Source organism: Meleagris gallopavo, chromosome Z (assembly GCF_905368555.1).
Source record: "Meleagris gallopavo chromosome Z, MGAL_WU_HG_1.1, whole genome shotgun sequence".
In the NCBI taxonomy this organism is placed as follows: Eukaryota; Metazoa; Chordata; class Aves; order Galliformes; family Phasianidae; genus Meleagris; species Meleagris gallopavo.
This window is the reverse complement of record NC_139435.1, coordinates 3572028-3580047: the sequence shown is the minus strand read 5'-3', so window position 1 is coordinate 3580047 and position 8020 is coordinate 3572028. Positions and strand designations below refer to the sequence as shown.

The window sequence follows — 8020 nt, the reverse complement described above, 5'->3', positions numbered from 1 at the left end:
ATTACATCAAACATTTGCAGGATAAGATTATCAGCATATTAACAAGCTGAACACCAAACATGATTGGAAGAGGGAACTTGTGGAGACAAGCTCAAATTTGGTGCATCCCTAAGAGGAAAAATCAGGGAAAGGTGGCAAGAGGCCTACGTGGATAAGCCAGAAACTCATGGATAGACTGAAAGAAGGCCCTTGAAATGTGGAAAAAAAGCCAGTCCACCTGGGAAGAATATAGGAATGTTGTCATGGTCTGTAGGGATGAAATGAAGAAGGCTAAGACTCTCTTGAAATTAAATCCTGCAAAGGAGGTAAAGGATAACAGGAAAGGTTTTTAAGGTATGTCACCAGTAAAAGGAAGACAAGGGAAAGTGTGGATCCCCTCCTAAAAGAAGTGGGTGTCTTGGTAACAGGGAATGCTGAAAAGGCAGAGATCCTGGATCCTCCTTTGCTCCATCCTTTAATGCTAAGATTAGCCTTCAGGAATCCCAGCCCTTGAGGTAAGAGAGAGAGTCTGAGTAAAGGAAGACTTTCCACTGGTTGGGATGGAGCTGGTCAGAGAGTGTATAGGCAAAATGAATGCACGCAAATCCATGGCCCCCAGTGGGATGCACACACATGATCTGAGAGAACATACAAAAGTGATTGCTAAACCACTACTCTCCATCACCTTTGAAAGGTTTTGGCAAATGGGAGAGGTGCCTGAAGACTGGAAGAAAGACAGTGTCAGCCTCCCCTCTGTCCCTGAAAAGGTGATGAAGCTCAGAATGAGGTCATCAGAGGTGCAGAGTCCAGTTGGAGGCCTGTACGTAACAATGTTCCCCAGGGGTCCATGCTGAGTCCAGTCTTGTTCAACATCTTTATCAACTACTTGAATGAGGGGATAGAGTCCACCCATAGCAAATTTGCTGATGATACAAAGCTGAGAAAAAATGGTTGACATACCAAAAGGCTGTGCTTCCACTCAACAAGACCTGGACAGATCAGAGCATTGGACAGGGAGGAACCTGATGAGGTTTAACAAGAGCGAGTGTAGAGTCTTGCAGCTTGGGAGAAATAACCACATGCATTAGTACAGCTTAGGAAGACTTGCTGGAGAGGAGCTCTGCAAAGAAGGACCTGGATGCCTTGTGGACAACAGGTTGGTTGTAACCTAGCAGTATGCCCTTGTAGCTAAGAAGGTATGGTGGGGTGCTTAAAAAGAGCACAAACTGCAGGTTGAGTGAGGTGGTCCTCCACCTCTACTCTGCCATAGTAGGGGCACATTTAGAGTACTGTGTGCAATTCTGGGTTCCCCATTTTAAGAAAGACAGGGATCTCCTACAAGGATACCAGCAAATGGCCAAAAGATGTTAAAGGACTTGAGGCATTTCCCACATGAGGAAATGCTGAGTCACCTAAGTCTGTTCAGCCTGGGGAAAGGAAGACTGAGAGGCTATCCGATGAGTGCTTATAAGTATCTAAAAGGATTTAGGAGGCAAATATATGGGGCCAGACTCATTTCAGTGGTGTGTCGTAACAGGATTAGGAGTAATTTCCTAAAACTTGCACTTAGGAAGTTTTGTATTAACACGTGGAAGATCTTCCTCATAGTAAAGGTGACACAGCACTGGAACACATCACCCGAACAGATTGTGAATTCTACTTCTATGGAGATATAGAAGACCTGTCTTGAGTAGGGTACCTACTTTAGCAGGGTTATTGGACTCTATGACCTCTTGAAGTCCCTTCCAAACTCTGCTATTCTCAGATTCTGTGATGACCTTACTTTTTTAAAACACCCGTTTGCTATAGATGTTTTGACTGCAAACTTGTTTATTGTGAAACAGTTTACTGAAAAGTTAACAGACATTTGTTGTGAACCTCATAATTATAGCAGTGATATAATATAATTATATCAAGCCTGAGAGAAATTTGGGGGCATGAAGACTTTGATACTTTGAAACATCTGGATGAGTACTCTCACAGACCTTGGACATCCTATCCCTGTTTTCTGTATCAATTCTAGGACCAAGAATCTTGATGATTTTTTCTTTCTCTGTTCCTCTTTCTCTCTCTTTCCCCCACCTCCACACACATACACACACGCATACACTCCTCCACCTCTCTCTTTCCTTTCTTTTTCTCTCATAAAGTTAAGTAATGTAAGGAGTATTTTGATTTCTTATAAAATGTCATGGCTTAGCTGCACATCTTACAGATACTATTGTAAGAGTGCCAAAACTTTTAAGGTATCTTTATTATAGAATTATAGATTTTCATTGAGCTCTGCAGATGATCTTAGCAGTGTTCTGCAGTAGGTCCATTGTACCAAAATCTGAACACAGATAAACAATACATATGCCTAAAAAAGAAACAGGAAATAAATAAATAAATAAATAAATAAATAAATAAATAAATAAATTCAAAGACAAAGTGTTATAATACACAAAGTCAACAGAAGAGAAGAATAGAATACAATTAATCTGACAATTTGTTGAACTGTGTGAGTAGACAGATTTGGAATATGTCTGCTCGTTTTGTAATTCTTTTATACAGGTAATGAACATCGCCAGTAAAGTCTTGTGAGAATCCTTCTTTGTTTTTTGGCTCAAAGCTTACTGCCTGAGATATTTCTTGTGATAAGATTGACTTGTCTTGAAGATGAGTGATGGGTGTTGCCGTGTGGCAATCAACATCACTGTGTGGCTGTTTGCCTTCAGAAGATAGTGCTCAAGGACAGTTTACTGGCGGAAGATCTAGCCTGTGACCAAATAACTCCTTTTGCTATGAGAGACTGGGGGGTAATACCATTGTATCCTGTGAAGGCAAGATACAAGTTGGCGTCTCCCTGCTCCCTCTTATCTGCTGGCAAGGCCAGGAAGATAGGAGCAAAGGAGTTCCCTGCAGAGATCCCTGAGCCAGAAGCTGACACTCCAAGGAGAGCTGACTCAGCCACTTTGGATTTGAGCTATAACTGCAAAGACAGCTGACTAGAGCACTTTGAAAGCATTGAAAAGGGGCCGTCATCGCCATGGTCGCCTTTGCCAGCATCGTCGTTGCCATTGTCGTTGTCAGCAGAACAACAATGCCCGATGACCCACCGCTACTGAAGATCGATGACTGAACTATGAACCACGCTGGATCCATGGTGGTGACTATCTCCCTCTTGCTGCCTACAAAGACTCCTTGCTTCTTCTTTTCTATCTTTTCTATCGCCCTCCTTCCCTTCCCCATTACCTTAATTCATAATAATGTCCGTCCTCCCTTTCCCCATCTCCCTAATTAAGATTTATAATAAACTGGTTGGACCAACATTTGAACCGTTGTTTCTTAATCTCACACCGGGTATATAATATTAAAAGAACCTCCTCTCCCTCCTATAAATCGGAGCAAGACATTTATTTAATGGCGTAGTCGGCAGGATACCCACCGTGAGTGTTGTCCTTCCAGGTATAGTCTGAAACTTTCTTTGTGTGCACCACCTGGAGTTGCATAGAGTGATATTTTTGAAAATTTAGATGTGAGTCCTTCTCCAGGAAGACCGCTCCATATTCTGAAACTTTACTTTTTATGTGTATACCTCTCGGGGACGTATGAATTAATTTTGAATACGTGTGTGCCTCCTCGGGAAGACCTCTCTGCATTTTGTGATTTAAGTACCTTGTAACTTAAGTGTGAAATTTGAACCTTTTTGTGTGCTTCCCTCAGAGAAAGGGAAGAACGATTGGAGCATTTGCATTTGTTTAATAGGTGTTGTGTGCCTCCCTGGGGGGAGGTAAGAAGTTACCTGAGCTTTTGAATACGTGCACCTCTTCTTCCTTTAGTGTAGATCTTTCAGCATATTGAAAAAATGAGTGACAGCATTGACACCATGAAAAGTGAAGATGTATTATTTGATCTTTTAGAAAAACATGGTGCTCGACCCCCTTTATCAGGTGTAGATTGGGCACGATGGAACTGGTATAACTTGCAGAGTGTCTCAGAGCGAATTAGTGTTCTGCAAAAGAACGCTCGTACCCGAGCTGGAAAAGGAAAGTCGTTTATTTGTGCCGTACTTGGGGCTGCTTTAAAAGCTGCCGTGGAGTTCTGAGATGAAAAGCCTTCGGCAGAAACCCAAACTATACAAGCACTGCAGGAATCGGCTAAAGTAACACAAGAACTGGTAAAAACTCTGCAGAATCAGATAGTGAACCTTGAGAAACAATTAGAAAGAGAGAAACGTAATTCGGCTTTGTTGCAGATGGCTTTTAAGGAACTGTTAACATGTAAGAATACTAATGATACTGTCACCCATAGTTTGCCTCAAGAAAAAACTTTTCCTCACAAGGAACTACAAGAGATAAAGGAAAGACTAGACAAATTAGAAACCCCAATAGCCCCATTGCGTCCTTTGATAAAAACCGAATATACCTTCGATAACAGCGAGGATCTAGATCCTCAAATGAATGTTAAGGAAATTCCCTTCTCAGCCACCAAACTAGCAAAATTGAAAAAAGATTTTAGCCGCTCTCCAAAGGAATCAGAGACAGAGTATGTATGGAGGATTAGTCTCACTGATGGCGACCAGATTCGGTTAACAGAAAAGGAAGCAGAAGGTTATTGGGGACCAGGAGTATTTTTAACTACTGGCAACAATCGTGCTCCCTGGTTCTTAACACAAAGGGCTGCCTATTGGGCAGATGGTCTCAACCCTTTAGAAAGGGGAGACCCTCTTGCCATTACTGGAAAAACTAATCAGTTAGTAGAGTGTTCAAAAGGCTGCTTGTCTCCAGATGATGTATGATAGAAAGCTGCAGCCACACCATGAATCACCTATGATGATGCCTGTTGATCCTGAAAGGATGACCCCTCTAATTAGGGGGCTTCCAGAGTCGTTAAAACCTATAGGTATACAACTGCAAGAAAAATAGAGGCTGTGTCTCAGGGAGAAAGAACTTGGGCCGTGTTAGAAGAAACTGTAATCTCTAAGCATCTGCAGCCAGGATACAAAGTATGGACATGGGGGGAGGTTGCCCAAGAGTTAATTAACTATGGGAGAAAATATGGGCCGGTGATTTCTTCCTCCACTAAATCTGAGCCAAGGGAAATAAGACTTGCAGCGGTCAGCCTTGCCCCCAGGCCACCTAGACCAAAGCTCAATGGGACTGGAAGGGTTTCACTGTCAGTAAAAACAGGTAGGCAAAATATTGATCATAAACATAACTGTCTTTGGACACTGGGCTGGCTAAAGGGTGTTCCATGAGATCTGATGAATGGGTTACCCACAGTCAGGTTAGAGAAATTAGTTACCTGGTGGCCAGAACAAAAGCTCAAGAATCTTGAGGAAAGCAAAACCCCAGGTCCTAGGATCTCTCCCAGGGAACCTGCACGGCAATCCAAGCCATTAGAAAACCGATGTCTTCGCCCCTCCCAGGTGAGCGGGGTGGGGGCGGATAAGGGTGAATACATTAGAAAGCTCACAACAAAGGGAAACAAGATCCTCGATTTAACACCTTCTGTCCAAAAGCCTCACCACTCTTGCCGGTTATCCCTGTGAGTCATGATTCAGTGGCTGATAAGCTAGGGAAACCCTCTTATCTCCCTGGCCAGACTGTGTCGATTGACTCAGCTAACCTGAGACCAGTTTCCCTAACCTTAACGGGATCCCTTGACAAATAACCTTGGAAGGCTAAAGACACCCTGAAAAAGAAATATGAAATCAACACTTGCTGGATTGTTCCCTCATTTTTTTTAACCACGTTAACAAAGCCCAGAAAGGGCAAGTCGGTGTCTTGTTTTATTTTACAGAAGATCCCCGTGGGACTTTGGTTGGACACAGGAAGGCTAATAGCTGATTGTAACCATTTGTGTTTTGTGACAGAAATAGTGAAGACTTGATCACGCTAGAATACTGAATATACCTCTTGGTTATATTTTTTGGTTGCAATAGTGTTATGTTTTGTGTTGTTGTGGGTGTGGTGGTGATTGATATCAGTCCTTGGATCTTATCAGTCCTTAAACTTCACAACTGGGTTCAGGGTTTTTACAGGTCATCCTGACTTACTGATATTCCCTGCACAGTGATACCATTTCTTTTGACCCCTTCTTTCAGCCCTCTTTTTTTTACCAAACTGATTATGATTTGCATGTAACTCCTCTACAGTGTTTCCAAATTCCAAACAAACTGGAAATGAATGAAGGGACCCATCTAATATCTGTTAGATGTGGCCACAAAAGAAATCTATTATAAAGCCTTTTGCACTGATGCTTTTCAGTGTCACACCAGTCCAGGAGTTCCATCCAAAACATAGTTGTTGGAAAGTGCCTAAGTTTCTATAAGAGATATGTATGTTTCTGGGATTACCTCTCTTATGGTTTATTCTGAGGGCTATCCTGCACACGCTATCCTGTGAAAAGCTCTGTAGACTGTAACAATACTTGCAATTGCCAAACTAGTATTCATATCTCTCAGCATTTGAATTATGCACAAGTGGAGAGTTCTCAGGACACTAAATCATCTTAGAAAACATTACATGGCAAGTCCACATATTATCAAATTGGACTAGATATGCTTTTGATTAATTAACTGAAGTGTAACATTGTATGGTCATTGCCAAATATATGGTTGTCTCTTCACTTTCTACCTTTTATTCATTATATAACATTCATGTCACCACTTCTGAAGAGTCACGCAGTGGTGTCTGTATTGAATTGACTCTAATTGTTGTCTAAAAATTGAATGATAATGAAAAGTTGCTAAACAAATTGGCCAGGGTGTACGGAAAATAGCCCATGTTCCCGTCCAAACCTGGCAAAGCCTAGAATTTGACTTCTTTTCCTGGCTTCCAGGTGGCCCATACCAGGTGGTATCCTATTTTATCTACTGTGAGATGTTGCAACTCTTATGTTTGTACCTTGTATGATTCCATGTTTTATTCAACTTATACAATGTGTTGTATCTTCCATGTACTTTGTAACCACTTCAACTGATGATGGACAAGTCCAACAGATCAGGGCAACATTTATAACCAAGCCCAAGAAATCTTTTGTAGTAATTATGTAATGATTAGCTTCCTCTTCTCCCGCCAACCCCCCTCCTTCCCTTCTGCTTGTTTGCTGTCTTTATTTTCTCCCTTTCTTTTCCTCACCACCGTCACTTATGCTTCATTTCAAGAAATCTTTGAGCCATGGGGTGGTGTGTAAAGAGTACTGTAAAGAGTAAAGAAGTTCCTTTACAGCATAGACTGTGTTCCAGTTTATGCCCATTGCCCCTTGTTCTTTCACTAGAACTAGCAAAATTAGTCTGGCCCCATCCACTTGACTTCTGCCTATTAGATGTTTGTAAACATTGATAAGATCCACTCTCAGTCTTCTCCAGGCTGAACTGTCTCAGATCTCTCCCATTATTGACTTGCTATCCACAGTCTTTTAGTTTCTACTAAATACATGAAAATTAAAATCTTTCTTTCAACTGTCATAGAAAAGAGACCAAACAGACTATTGATAATTGTCCGGATCCCAAGATTTAGCCTTCGCTCAGAAAAAAAAAAAGTCTAAAAAAGTTAGCAGACTTCTGTTTGTTCAGGTCTGAATCATGCTTTGAATTGTTATGCTACTCACTATTATGTCTTATGTTTGTATTTTCTATCCCTTGGAAGAAGTGAAAATAAAAATATTAAAAAATAATTGAGTGTAGGTAGAGTTTTTCTGTGATATTATTTTATTTGTAATAAAGAGAGGATAAGGTTTATGTGGTAGCTCTTCACCTTCAACTCTCAGCTGAAGCCAGGTCACATTTGGCACTTAAAAGGCCATTGCATTCATTTCTTTTTCCACATAGCATACTAGAGTTTGTCAGAGAACTGTTTTGAGGAACTGCAATTCGAACACATCAACACATCATAACATAAGTGAAATATTAAAAGGCAAAATAAATACATTTAAGTGTGAATGCTTGATAGAAAGAAAAGAGATTGAGAGGCAAAAAATGAGTGGGTGGACTGTGAAGAGTCAAGCATTGGCAAAGAGGAAGGATCCTTATGGCATATGGGGGAGAATAGGTACA

At 41.2% G+C, this 8020-nt stretch overlaps 1 pseudogene; it reads left to right on the top strand.

Annotated features, from left to right (window-relative positions):
• The first annotated feature begins 3811 nt into the window (after positions 1–3811).
• LOC104914755 (uncharacterized) lies at positions 3812–5681 on the top strand (annotated as a pseudogene).
• The last annotated feature ends 2339 nt before the right edge of the window (positions 5682–8020 follow it).